Here is a 15,141-nt window from a genome sequence, read left to right on the forward strand (position 1 = left end):
ATGTTTGTTGACTATAGTACTTGCATATACACATATATATATATACATATATATATAAAATATTTATTTAATGATTTCATGTGTTGAGAAATATACCAGATGACGTGAGAAAAAGGGAACACATGTAACAAACCTTATATTTCAGAAGCTTACAGCGCATGTGGTGAGATACATAAACTTACAGAAAGTGACAGCACATTAGGATTTTATGAACAGTTTCCTCAAATTTAGTTTTTAGAATAAATGAAGTGATAAATAGTGTGTGGGAAAGTTATGGAACAAGATGACCAGACTGTCCAAAATTAGAAAAAAAGTATATTTTTTTTCCTTGAGGCAGGGTTTCTCTGTGTAGCTTTGCTCCTGTCCTGGAACTCGCTTATGGAGCCCAGGCTGGCCTCAAACTCACAGAGATCCACCTGGCTCTGCCTCCCGAATGCTGGGATTAAAGGCGTGCGCCAGCACTGCCCGGCTTTAAGCCGTGAAAGCTAAGGCATGTTTTAAAAGAGAATAGAGGTATGATAAGGAAGGTTTCAGGAAACTATCCATGCTCTCAGATATCCTATCATATTGCTAGTGAGCAAGACATAATTATTTATTCCACATGATAGTGTCAAGTTGAACTAATACTACAACATAAAGTTGAATTAAAATTGATGGGCCTGAATAATTTAAAGTATTATTTATTGTTATCCTGCCTTGTTTTAAATAGCATAAAGGTGGTTTATTATTATTTTTTCCTTTGATTGAAACTAGATTATTTTCTCATCCAATAAATGTGCTAAAAAATCCTATGAAAACCCTAAAGTGGAAGCCGTAAAATATACTCAAAGTAGGTGAAGGAGACCCTTGAGGTCTGTATGAATGGTAGCTCAGTCTCTCTTCATTCATATAGGCTTTAATCAACTGTGTTAAGGCAGGGGGATGTAGCTCAGCGGTAGAGCGCGTATTTCGCATTTGTGAGGTCGCGGGTTCGATTCCCGGCATCTCCAATAGTTTTTGTTTTTTAACTTTTGAATTTTCTTTTTCAGGATGTTTCTGCACAAGGTGTCCTAGACTTTATCTTTTTGTTAGGGGAAATTATATGCATAGCTAATTATTGGATGAAATTATTGGATGAAATCTGTCACCATGACAACAATGTTCATCTATGACCTTGACTACTTTTCCATGGAGACTGCCATAGACTTGTGAGTACAATGAGGTCATGCCTCTTGTTATATGTTTTGTTTACAGAAAAACAACAACAACAACAACCAAACTCAGCTTTGTTGCTGGTAGCAGTGTCTCTAATGGGTACTATTATTTTTATTATAATTATTTTTATTGAAAATAGATTGTTTTCTCATTCTTTATATGTCCTAAAAATCTTATCAAAACCCTAAACTGGAAGCCATAAAATATACTCAAATGTCCTGACGCAGAGCCTTGTAGTCAATATGTATGCTGGATCAGTCTTTCAGCATTTATATGGGCTTTGATCAACAGTGCTTTGAACGTGGAGGTGTAGCTCAGTGGTAGAGCACATATTTGGCGTATATGAGGTCCCGGGTTCGATTCCCGGCATCTCCTAGTACTTTTAACTTTCGTATTTTGCTTTTCAGGATGATTCTGCACAAGGTGCCAGAGACTTTAAATTTTAGCTAATTATTGGTTGAAATTGTTCATCTGTCACCATGACATCAATGTTCATCTATGACTGTGACTACTTTTCCATGGAGACCGCCATAGTCTAGTGAGTTGAACATGGTTGTGCCTGCAGGGATATGTTTTGTTCACAGAAAAAATAACAAACTCAGCTTTCTTGCTGGGGGCAGTTTCACTAATGGGTACTATTATTGTTATTATTATTTATTGAAAATAGATTGTTTTCTCATTCTTTATATGTCCTAAAAATCTTGTCAAAACCCTGAACTGGAAGCTGTAAAATAGCCTGAAAGGACCTGACACAATACCTTGTAGTCAATATGAATGCTGATCATTTTCTCTCTTAAGTGCTTTCATCAATGAAGGAGCTCAGCAGTAGAGTGCATGCTTTGTATGCTTTGTATATGTGAGGTTCCAGGTTCAAGGTTTCCTTTTGCAGCATGTCACTGCACAAGGTGTCCCAGACTTTATCTTCCTCTATGAGGTTATATATGCAAAGCTATTTATTGGAAGACATTGCTCATCTCTCAGTGACAACAATGTGACGACATTTCCATGGAGACCACCATATTCTGGTGAGTAGAATATGGTCACACTTCGAGGGATATGTTTGGTTTACAGAACAAAACAGCAAAGCTCTGCTTTCCTGCTGGTGGCAGTTTCTCTAGTGGGTGTGCTTTCTCGGGTGATAACAAGGGTGAAGAGTTCTTGCTTTGAGAGGAAGGAAGGGAGGGCTGGGCAGAACCATTCCTGCTTACTGAACAGGGGAAGCATTTCTGTTGTCATAGAAAACGGGGTTCAATATGGTGACTGTTTCCAATGTCGATCCAGGAGGTGTCCTGGAAAATGAGCATTCCTAGTGTTTGGACTGAGTGAGCTAATGGATTCCTGGAGGTGAGCACTGGAATCTTCCTGAGGGTGGAGAGGCAGGTGCAGGGATCCCAGACCCAAGTAGGTTCACCCCCACTTCAAGATTTATAGCCAGTGTGTCTCCAGAAGGAGAGAGACTTGAGACTCTTGTGCCTCTTCAGTGTGCTGTTCTGTGCAGGGGTGTGCTGGAGTCATTGTCTGGGCTAGGTGTTCTGGGGGAGGAAGCAGGAGGGACACAAGATAGTGTGAGCACACTCTGATCCCAGTTTCCTGTTCTGTGAGAAGGGAATGAGATTGCTCACTCAGGATCGGTGGGACAGTAAGTGGTAAAGCCTAAAGGGAAGTCAATGATTACCCTGCATGTCTCAGATGATTATTTCAATATGCAGTTGGTTAGAGGATTTTCCTTTTCGTTTTTAGTAATTTGAGGTTTTATTTGCTTTTGAGATAGCAATTCCCTGTGTCCTATCCTGGCTGAAAACTCTCAGTCATTCTCCTGCCTCAGCTGCCTCCTGAAGGGACTTCAGGTGTGGAACACAGTGTACTTGGCACCAGTTTGGGATTTTAATTTCCATTTTTGTGATACCCACCCTCCAGGTGGCCCTGATCTTTACTCAGAATCCCTGCCATGATACTCTCTGCATATGGCACTAATATTTCTAATGAATCTCTTATAAAAAGGACAGTTCTATCAATGTCCCCTTGAACAACATACCTGAAACCTTTCCCATTTCTCAATTTCTATTTCCTGCCTGACTTTTGTGAGCTTTTCTGTATGATTCATAGAAATTCTTTATTGAATATATGTTTTTCTAACTTTTCTCCTAGCCATAGAGTTATCTTCTCAGTTCTCATCCATCCTCTGGAAGAGCAAGAGTTTTTAAATTGTAAGGATTCACCTTCTCCAGTTCTTCAATTATGGTTTTTATTTGGTGTCTTGTCTGTGAAATCTTCACTCAGTCCCAGAGACAAGGATTTTCTTCTGTGTGTTCTCTTTGACATTTATAGGCTTATTTTTATATATTTAACTTCTCTAATTTATTTTGAGTGGTCTTTGCACATGATATGATTTATATTTATATTTGTGGATATGGATATACACTTGCCTCTGCATTGTTTGCTGAAAGACCATCCTTTCTGCACCAAATTGCCTCTGCATATTTGTCCAACACCAGTTCTCCAACATTCCAGGCATGATACATATGCCAATATTCCCAGTGCCTGAGAGGCTGCAGCAGCAATATTGTCAGTTCTTTTCAGCCCAGACTCTGCACAGGCTTGATGTCAGCATGGGATACATAGGAAAATATTGGCGCACAGTAGGCAATGGTCTGTAAATGTGTGGGTGTAAGCATGGACAGTAGATTTTGGTCTTTTACTTGCCAATGTTGATTCTAATAGCATGCTGGTCCAATTACTCTAGGTTCAAATGGAGTACTCCTATTAGGCAATTCTGTTCTCTAACTCGGCCCCTCTGTGTTGGACTGACCTAGCATCTTGTCACTAACAGATGAAGTTGGACCTGACATTTAATAAAAATCAGAAAATATCACTTTAAGAAAGCTTTAATTTTCTGCCAAAGGACTGAGTGTCATCACAAGGCAGCTAATGCCTGTAGCTGAGGTTTCTCTGCTTTACCATAGTAGCCTACTTAATATCTCCACCAATGCACTTAAGGAGTGCCTTGATTCATAGTTCTCTTCATTCTGTTACTAGACAAACTGCACGCAACTGTTTCCACATTGTGACATGAAATTTGTTCTAATCTAAATCTGTCCCACTCATATTTTCACACTCATATTTGATTCCAGAATAAACTCTCTCTTCTTCCTTTGAGGTGAGAGCTGTGTTTTTGTATTGACATTTGTAAGCATGTATTTGTGTATTGGAAGACAGCTACCCACCAACACCACAAGAGTTTTCTTGAGTGAGAGTAGCAGGAAATGTTAGATAGAAGGATTTACATTGTGGAGGTAAACAGAAAATATTGGATAGCCTTGAGAGGACTGGGAACCTATTTCAATGGGCCCTGACAATCTCTTCCCTAGGGTATTTATAGAAATGACAAGGGGTGGAGCAAAAGACCTCCCCCCAGCACAGCCAAATGCAGACCATCTCAGACACCTGAACTCAGGCCCATGGTCCAATCATCCTCTCTATGTGAACCTGCTGGGTAAAGCCACGAGGAACCTGAAAACGGGCTCCCACAGTGTATATTGTTATACATGTATGAATATGTCTCTGAAGTTGCCAGGCATAGTTATCACTGAATGTTAAATAATGTGCTCATGTCATTCATAGATTAAGAGCATATTAGGCTCAAGTATGGTGTGTATTTTTCTAGTTATTGCTTAGCCAACATCATTACCCCAGTGCCTAAATGATTTCTGTGTGCTATAGCAGATACTAATAATATATTGTGAAAGTTAATTAAATCTATTATTACTGTGATGGGTTTGATGTGTTATAATTCTACTACTGCTTCTTCATGATGATCTGGTGTTTAATATATTGCTTACTTATTCTCTATAGTTATTTATTCATGTATGGATTTATCTCAGAATGTCTGAGAATACCTAATACAATTACCCTGTTATATTGGCATTCTGTGTTTTGATGCTCAATTTGTCCCACTATTGCCCAGAAGAGTCCATTAAAGATGCCTGTGGAGCATTTCCTGAGTCTAAACATTGCACTGTCTGAGCCCTTGTATAGAAAGGAATTACTGATGCCCACCTCAAAGAATCATTTTGAGGCCTGAAGAGACAGAAAGCAGACACATGTTGTGTGTGTCTAGTAAGGCAAATTTCCCTTGCCTCTTTCATGCAGTCAGTGTGATGACTCTGGCATGGAAGTAGTTCATGAGTACACACAAGGGAGAGCACTTGGCAAGGTAATGGCAAATGATCAAGCTCTCACTTCCATTATGTGTGCACAGCCCTAGGTATCACTGTGAGTGTCCATGGTGATGTGATGAGCTGGGAAAAGGAAAAGCGTCATTGTATACCTTCCACTGATGGAGTCTGCACAGGTAAGGCACCGCCATTCTATCCCCTGGGTGTCTTAGTTACTCTTATACTGCCATGATAAAACACCACAAAGAAAGCAAATTATAAAAAAGCATGTTTAATTGAACTTACACATCCAGAGGGTTACAGCCGATGATGTCTGAGTAAAGGCATGGCAGTAGGAACAGCTGAGAACAATTCACAATTTGACCCACAAACAGAAGGCAGAAACAGAGAAACCCTGGGAATGGCACAAGTCTTTTGAAACCTCAAGACCATGCACAGTGACACACATCCCCCAAATGTCCAAACTTCTTAATCCTTCCTAAACCTTACCACCACCTGGAGACCAAATATTCAAAATGACGTGTCCATCAGGGCCAGTGTCCTTCAAACTAACACACTGGGTTGAATAGTGGCGGTTTCCTCTGCAATGCTGCTTCTCAAATGGTATCCTCAAACTGGTGTAGAGCTCAGGAAGCTCTCATTTGTCCTGAATTTTCTATAGTAAAGTTAAATCAAAATCATATAAATAATTCAAATAGACCTATAATCACTAGAGAAATAGAAGGAGTCACTAAAAGTCTGCCAACTAAAAAGCTGAGGTCTGTAGTTCGTTATTTTACTATTTACACTTTAGGGGGCCCACCACCCAGTTCCCAAATAATCTCGCAGAGACTTATTATTACTTATAAATGCCCTGCCTTAGCTCAGCTTATTCTAGCCAGCTTTTTAAACTGAAATTGTCCCATCTCCCTTTTTCCTCTGAGATTTTACCCTTCTCTATTTCTGTATGTCTTTTGTTTCTTTCTTATTCTGTGTCTGGCTGTGTGGCGGGGTAGCTGGGTGGCTGGCCCCTGGCATCCTCCTGTCCTTCTCCTTTGCTCTCCCCTGGCTACCCTCATTCTGCTCTCTTCTATGTATTTTCGCTCCCTGGATGTCCAGCCTATTATCTCTCCTGCGTAGCTACTGGCCCTTCAGCTCTACAGTAGAGCAATCAGGTGCTTTAGACAGGCACAGTAACACAGCTTCGTGGAGTTAAACAAATACAACCTAAAAGAATGCAACCCATCTATACATCATTAAACAAATGTTCCACAGCATAAACAAGTGTAGCACATCTTTAAGTAATATTTCACAACACAGGGCAAGACAGTTTTAGAACAGAGTTATAGCAGACTTTCAAAAAGAGTTAATGCCAATACCCCTCAAAATATTCCAGTAAGTAGAAAAAGATGGAACATTGCCCAACTCTATTTAAGAGACTACAGTTATCCAGATACCCAAACTGCATAAGAATCAAGAAGGAGAGAGTATTACACACCAATTTCCCTTAGAATAAAGATGTAAATGTACTCACTAAAATACTCACGAACAAAATCCAATACCATATCAAACAGTTCATCCACCATGATTAAGTAGGCTTCATTGGAGAGATGCAGGCATAGTTCAACATACAGAAAACAGTGAATGTAATCCAATATATAAATAAACTGAAAGAAAAAGACCACATGATCATCTTAGGAAATTCTGGAAAACCTTTTAACAAAACCCAGCACACATTCATGATAAAAGTACTAGAGATATTCTTGATCCAAGCCCATATCTAAACATAAAAAGGGCAATATACAGCAAGCCAATAGACAGCATCAAATTAAGTGACCTAAAACACCAAGCATTTCTACTAAAATCAGGAGTAAGAAAAGGTTTCCACTCTCTCCGTGTCTGTTGAATATAGTACTTGAAGATGCAGTGAAGATTTAGTCATGTTTTTGGGAAAGACATAAGATCTCTGCCACTTGCAGCAAGACTCATTTCCATCTATAGAATATGATCCATTGTCTGATTATGTGGTTGTGACTTTTGGATACTTTATCAATTACTTGTACATGAATGTATCTACAGAAGGCAGAAGGGAGTGGTCACACACCCTAGAGCTGGAGTTACAGGTGGTTGTAAGCCACCTGACATGGGTGCTAGGAACTGAACTTGGGTCCTCTGGGAGAGCACAAAGTACTCCTAATCACTGAGCCATCTCTCTAGCCCTTTATCAACCTTTCTGAGGTGGACTAGAAGAGAATTTCTGTAGTAGGCTCAGGTATTTGAACACTTGCTCTCCAGTTGATAACTTTGTTTTGGGAGGTCATGGAAAGATGCAGCCCTCCTGGAGGATGTGCATCACAGGGAGCACCCTTGACAGGTTACAGACTTGTTCTACTTCCAGCTTGTTCTCTGCTTCAGTCAAATCAAATCTTGATTGGTTACTCCCACAAGCTTTGTGCCACTATTGCCCTACCATATTTTGCAAGCAGGAGAGCAGTGTAGATAAGAGGACTTTTGGCTGGATTAATGTTCTATTTGTCTTTTGGTAGCCCACAGAGTACCTTCCTACTCTAAAGACACTAGGATGTAGGAATGAAGGTTCTATGTAGGCACCAGCTTGACTTCTCCATATTCAATGAGTTGTGTGTGAGTATCCTTCAGCAATGGGGCCTTGCTTTCAGTTTGTGGAGAGCAACCTATTGTCTTGACAACAGCCTGGGTTGTTTGGGGATTTCCATGGGACCCCTTTTTCTAACATCTCCAATGCATGTGACCCAGTCCTGGTAACGGAAGTGTTGTTTGATGACAAGAGATTGCCAGTTGGGACTCTGTCTCCCTCATTATAGGAGACTTCATTAGGCTTGCCTTCATATATTTTAGAAAGTTTCCACTGCACTAGGTGTCCATACCACCCCTCAGATGACCCTCAATTCTACCTGTGTCTCCTTGCATTCTCTTACTCAACCCCATTTCCCCTCCCTCTCTCAAGCTGATCCTGCTGCTCTAGACTCCTCCAGTCCTCCCATAAAATCTATTATAGTTTCCCCCCAGTCCCTCCCAGTATACCTAATCTCTCTGGGACTGTGGATTGTAGCTAGGTTATCATTTATTCAACCTATAATATCCACATACAAGTGAATGTATACCATATTTATCTTTCTGAGTCTGAATTACCTCACTCAGGATTTTTTTCTGGCTCCACCCATTCTTCTGCAAATTTCATGATGTCATTTTTTAAGTAGCTGAGTAATGTTCTATTGTATAATTGTACCCGGTTTTCTTTCTGCATTTTTCTGTTGAGGGACATCTAGGTTGTTTCCAGTTTCTGGCTCTTATGAAGAGAGTAACAATGAACATGGTTGAGCAAGTGTTTTGATATTTTGTTTTTGTTCTGACAAATAAAGCTTGCCTGAAGATCAGAGGGTGGAACCATCCACTAGTTAACCATAGAGGTCTGGAGGTCTGTACAGAGAGAAGACAGGAAATGCTATGGCTGGACAGAGAGAGGAAGTGATGAGGCAGGGAGGGGACAGGAGCTTCTCCCTTTTCAGTCTGAATAGTTAGAGAGGTAAGAGTTGATTGTGCCTGCTCAATGGCTTTTCTGATCTCTCAGCTTTCACCCTGATATCTGACTCTGGTTTTAAGAAGAAATCTGTACGAGATACCCCAGCCAAAAATGCACAAAAATCAAACCAAAATGGAAAAACCTTAAAACCATCAACACCAAGATCAAAGCGTCAAGAGTCTTTAAAAAAAAACAGGAGAAAACTCCTAAAACACCAAAAGAACCTAGTTCTGTAGAAGACATTAAGGCGAAAATGCAAGCAAGTATAGAAAAAGGTGGTTCTCTTCCCAAAGTCGAAGCCAAGTTGATTAATTATGTGAAGAATTGATTCTGGATGACTGACCAGGAGACTATTCAAGATCTCTGGAAGTGGAGGAAGTCTCTTTAAGAAAATGGTTTAAACAGTTTGAAATAATTTCGTCTTACTTAATTTCTGTAACAGTTGATATATCTGGCTGTCCTTTTTATAATGCAAAGTGAAAAGTTTCCCTACTGTGTTTGATAAATGTCCAGGTTCCATTGCCAAGAATGTGTTGTCTAAAATGCCTGTTTAGTTTTCAAGGATCGAACTCCACCCTTTACTTGGTTTTAAGTATGTATGGAATGTTATGATAGTATACTAGTAATAGTGGTGGTCAGATGTGGAAATGGTAGGGAGACAAATATACGTGTGAAATAAACTCAGTAAAGTTAAAAAAAAAAGATTAATTAGCTTTGTGCCCAAGCAAGTGTCCTTATGATAGGATGAAGCTTGCTTGGGGTATAAGCCCAAGAGTGGTATTTCTGGAATTTGAGGTAGAGTAATTTCCATCTGGAGTACAAGTCCTTTTAAATCAACTCACAGAAACTCACAGAGAGTAAAGTAGCAAGCACTTTGGGTCCATGGGTCTTCACCATGTCCTCTATGTATATATTCTACCTTTCCGTATTTTGGGGGGCCTTTTATTCATATTTTTATGGGACTCCTGAGTGAATGAACCAGTGGTCTCTGATTCTTGTGTCTCCTTGTGGGCTCTGTTCCTCCTGTTGGTTTGCCTGGTCCAATTGTATTTGATAGTTGTGTTTCGTCTTATTCTGATTTATTTAGCTGTGTTTCGCTGTTATCTCCTAGAAGTCTGTTCTTTTCTAATGAGAGACAGAACCACAGTGGATCCGGATGGGAGGGGAGGTGGAGTGGAACAGGGAGGAGTAGAGGGGAGGGAAACTCTAATCAGGATCTATTACGGAGAAAAGCCTATTGTGAATAAAAATCATGGAAGGAAGCTTCCCAGACTGAAGTATAACACAAAGGAATCATGGTTCACAGAGATATACTGACTCTTATTTTGTTACTAGTAGGTCACTTCAGTACTTATCCACCAATGCCCCAAAGCTAGACCACAATCAGCAGTGAAATGTTATTGCTTCTCCCCTTCCCCTCATCTGACTTTTTGTTCCTTCCTTCCTCCCCTCTCTTTTTGATTTTGTCTTCATTTTATTTAGGTTGCTCTCATTCTCCTATGCTACTTTTACTTGTTTGCTATTACTCTTTGTCTTTATCTAGGAGTTATATAGTAAAGTCTTATTTTGATCACATACTTTGTAGTATTCCAATAATTGTTGAGGTTGTGCAATGTCCTTAATTGTAGACTTGGTCATCTATAATCTGGCATCTTCTCTGGTTGTATTTATTACTTTTCACTCACCTGCACATATAAAATATTTATTTAATGATTTTGTGTGTTGAGACATATACCAGATGACATGAGAAAAAGGGGAAACAATGTAACAAACCTCTCATTTCAGAAGCTTACAGAGCATGTAGAGAGATACATAAACATACAGAAAGTGACAGCACATTAGGGTTTTATGAACAAACAGTTCCCTCAAATTTATTTGAATAATGAAGTGGTAAATAGTGGGTGGGAAAGTTATGGAACAAGATGACCAGTCTGTTCAAAATTAGAAAAAAATACGTTTTTAGCCATGAAAGCTAAGGCATGTTTTAAAAGAGAATAGAGGTATGATAGGGAATGCTTCAGGAAACTATCCATGCTCTCAGATATCCTAGCATATTGCTAGTCAGCAAGACATAATTATTAATTCCACATGATAGTGTAAAGTTGAACTAATACTACAACATAAAGTTGAATTAAAATTGAAGGGCCTGAATAATTCAAAGTATTATTTATTGTTAGCTTGCCTTGTTTTAAAGAGCATAAGGTGGTTTATTATTATTTTCCTATGATTAAAAATATAGATTATTTTCTCATCCATTAAATGACATGAAAATCCTATCAAAACTCTAAAGTGGAAGCTGTAAAATATACTTAAAGTACGTAAAGCAGACACTTGCAGTCTCTATGAATGGTAGCTCAGTCTCTCTGCATTCATCTAGGCTTTGATCAACTATGCTAAGGCGAAGGGGATGTAGCTCCGCGGTAGAGCTCATAGCTCGCATTTATGAGGTCCGGGGTTCGATTCCCGGCATCTCCAACAGTTTTTGTTTTTTTAACTTTTGAATTTTCTTTTTCAGGATGTTTCTGCACAAGGTGTCCTAGACTTTAACTTTTTGTTAGGGGAAATTATGTGCATAGCTAATTATTGGATGAAATCTGTCACCATGACAACAATGTTCATCTATGACTGTGACTACTTTTCCATGGAGACCGCCATAGACTGGTGAGTAGAATGAGGTCATGCCTCCTGGTGTATGTTTTGTTCACAAAATAAAAGCAAACTCAGCTTTCTTGCTGGTAGCAGTGTCTCTAATACTATTATTGTTACTATTATTATTTTTATTGAAAATAGATTGTTTTCTCATTCTTTATATGTCATAAAAATCCTGCCGGGCGGTGGTGGCGCACGCCTTTAATCCCAGCACTCGGGAGGCAGAGCCAGGCGGATCTCTGTGAGTCCGAGGCCAACCTGGGCTACCAAGTGAGTTCCAGGAAAGGCGCAAAGCTACACAGAGAAACTCTGTCTCAAAAAACCAAAAAAAAAAAACCAAAAAAAAATCTTATCAAAACCCAAAGTGGAAGCCATAAAATATACTCAAAAGCCCGACGCAGAACCTTGAAGTCAATATGCATGCCAGATCAGTCTTCCAGCATTCATATAGGCTTTGATCAACAGAGCTTAGAGCGTGGGGATGTAGCTCAGTGGTAGAGCAACTATTTAGCGTGTATGAGGTCCCGGGTTCGATTCTCGGCATCTCCTATACTTTTAACTTTCGTATTTTGCGATTCTCGGCATCTCCTAGTACTTTTAACTTTTGTATTTTGCTTTTCAGGATGTTTCTGCACAAGGTGTCAGAGACTTCAACTTTTTTTTTTAGGAGATCATATATGCATAGCTAATTATTGGATGAAATTGTTCATCTGTCACCATGACATCAATGTTCATCTCTGACTGTGACTACTTTTCCATGGAGACCACCATAATGTGGTGAGTAGAATGTGGTTGTGCATGCAGGGATAGGTTTTGTTCATATAAGAAAAAGCAAACTCAGCTTTCTTGCTGGTGGTGGTTTCACTAATGGCTACTATTATTGTTATTATTATTTTTTATTGAAAATAGATTGTTTTCTCATTCTTTATATGTCCTAAAAATCTTATCAAACCCTAAAGTGGATGCCATAAATATACTAAAAAATCCTAAGGCAGACCCTCGCAGTCTCTATGAATGCTGGATCAGTTTCTCTGCATTCATATGTGCTTTGATCAACAAAACTGGGAAGGCAGGGATGTAGCTCAGAGGTAGAGCGAATATTTGGCATATATGAGGTCTTGGGCTTGATTCTTGGCATCTCCAAGTACTTTTAACCTTCGAGTTTTCCTTTTCTGGATGTTTCTGCACAAAGTATCACAGACTTTAAATTTTTTTTAGGAGATCATATATGCATAGTTAATTATTGGATGAAATTGTTCATCTGTCACTATGACATCAATGTTCATCTATGACTGTGACTTCCATGGAGACTGCCATAGTCTGGTGAGTAGAACGAGGTCATGCCTGCAGGGATATGTTTTGTTCACAGAAAAAATAGCAAACTCAGCTTTCTTGCTGGTGTCAGTTTCACTAATGGGTACTATTATTGTTGTTATTATTATTATTTATTGAAAATAGATTGTTTTCTCATTCTTTATATGTCCTAAAAATCTTATCAAAACGTTAAACTGGAAGCCATAAAATACACTCAAAGGACCTGACGCAGTACCTTGCAGTCAATATGAATGGTGATCATTCTCTCTGCATTCACATGTGCTTTCAACAACCAACCTGAGAACATGGGGATGTAGCTCAGCAGTAGAGTACATGCTTTATATGTGCGAAGTTCAAGGTTTCCTTTTGCAGCATGTCTCTGCAAAGTTGTCCCAGACTTTATCTTCCTCTATGAGGTTATATATGCATAGCTAATTATTGGATGAAATTTCTAATCTCTCACTGTGACAACAATGTGACGACATTTCCATGGAGACCACCATATTCTGGTGAGTAGAATATGGTCACGCTTCGAGGGATATGTTCGGTTTATAGACAAAAAAGCAAAGCTCTGCTTTCCCGCGGGTGGCAGTTTCTCTAGTGGGTGTGCTTTCTCGGGTGATAACAAGGGTGAAGAGTACTTGCTTTGAGAGAAAGGAAGGGAGGGCTGGGCAGAACCATTCCTGCTTACTGAACAGGGGAAGCATTGCTGTTGTCATAGAAACCTGGGTTCATTATGAAGACTGTTTTCAATGGCGACTCTGGTGATGTCCTGGAAAATGAGCATTGTTGGTGTTTGGACTAAGCTGAGCATATGGATTCCTAGAGGTGAGCACTGGAATCTTCCTGAGGGTGGAGAGGCAGATGCAGGAATACCAGACCCAAGTAGGTTCACCACCACATCAGGATTTGTAGCCAGTGTGTCTCCAGAAGGAGAGAGACTTGAGACTATTGTGCCTCTTCAGTGTGCTGTTCTGTGCAGGGGTGTGCTGGAGTCATTGTCCGGGCTAGGTGTTCTGGGGGAGGAAGCAGGAGGGACATAAGACATTGTGAGCACACTCTGATCCCAGTTTCCTGTTCTGTGAAAAGGGGATGAGATTGCTCACTCAGGATCGGTGGGACATTAAGTGGTAAAGCCAAAAGGGAAGTCAATGATTACCCTGCATGTCTCAGATGATTATTTCAATATGCAGTTGGTTAGAGGATTTTCTTTTTCGTTTTTAGTAATTTGAGGTTTTATTTGCTTTTGAGACAGCAATTCACTGTGTCCTATCCTGGCTGAAAACTCTCAGTCATTCTCCTGCCTCAGCTGCCTCCTGAAGGGACTTCAGGTGTGGAACACAGTGTGCTTGGCACCAGTTTGGGATTTTAATTTCCATTTTTGTGATACCCACCCTCCAGGTGGCAATGATCTTTACTCAGAATCCCTGCCATGATGCTCTCTGCACATGGCATTAATATTTCTAATGAATCTCTTATAAAAAGGACAGTCCTATCAATGTCCCCTTGAACAATACACCTGAAACCTTTCCCATTCCTCAATTTCTATTTTCTGCCTGACTTTTGTGAGCTTTTCTGTGAGATTTTAAATTGTAAGGATTCACCATCTCCAGTTCTTCAGTTGTGGTTTTTATTTGGTGTCTTGTCTGTGAAATCTTCTCTCAGTCCCAGAGACAAGGATGTTCTTCTGTGTGTTCTCTTTCACATTTATAGGCTTATTTTTTTATATTTTTACTTCTCTAATCTATTTTGAATGATCTTTGCACATGATATGATTTATATTTATGTTTGTGGATATGGATATACACTTGCCTCTGCATTGTTTGCTGAAAGACCATCCTTTCTGTACCAAGATGCCTCTGCATATTTGTCCAACACCAGTTCTCCAACATTCCAGGCATGGTACATATGCCAATATTCCCAGTGCCTGAGAGGCTGCAGCAGCATTATTGTCAGTTCTTTTCAGCCCAGACTCTGCACAGGCTTGATGTCAGCATGGGATACATAGGAAAATGTTGGTGCACAGTAGGCAATGGTCTGTAAATGTGTGGGTGTAAGCACGGACAGTAGATTTTGGTCTTTTACTTGCCAATGTTGATACTAATAGCATGCTGGTCCAATTACTGTAGGTTCAAATGGAGTACTCCTATTAGGCAATTCTGTTCTCTAACTCGGCCCCTCTGTGTTGGACTGACCTAGCATCTTGTCACTAACAGATGAAGTTGGACCTGACATTTAATAAAAGTCAGAAAATATCAATTTAACAAA

General features: G+C 39.7%; 1 non-coding gene across 1 annotated transcript; it reads left to right on the top strand.

Moving 5' to 3' along the window:
• The first annotated feature begins 1,497 nt into the window (after positions 1–1,497).
• On the top strand, positions 1,498–1,569 carry Trnaa-ggc (transfer RNA alanine (anticodon GGC)). The gene has a single exon. It is a non-coding gene; the product is annotated as a tRNA-Ala (tRNA).
• The last annotated feature ends 13,572 nt before the right edge of the window (positions 1,570–15,141 follow it).

Source organism: Peromyscus eremicus, chromosome X (genome assembly GCF_949786415.1).
Source record: "Peromyscus eremicus chromosome X, PerEre_H2_v1, whole genome shotgun sequence".
Taxonomy (NCBI): domain Eukaryota; kingdom Metazoa; phylum Chordata; class Mammalia; order Rodentia; family Cricetidae; genus Peromyscus; species Peromyscus eremicus.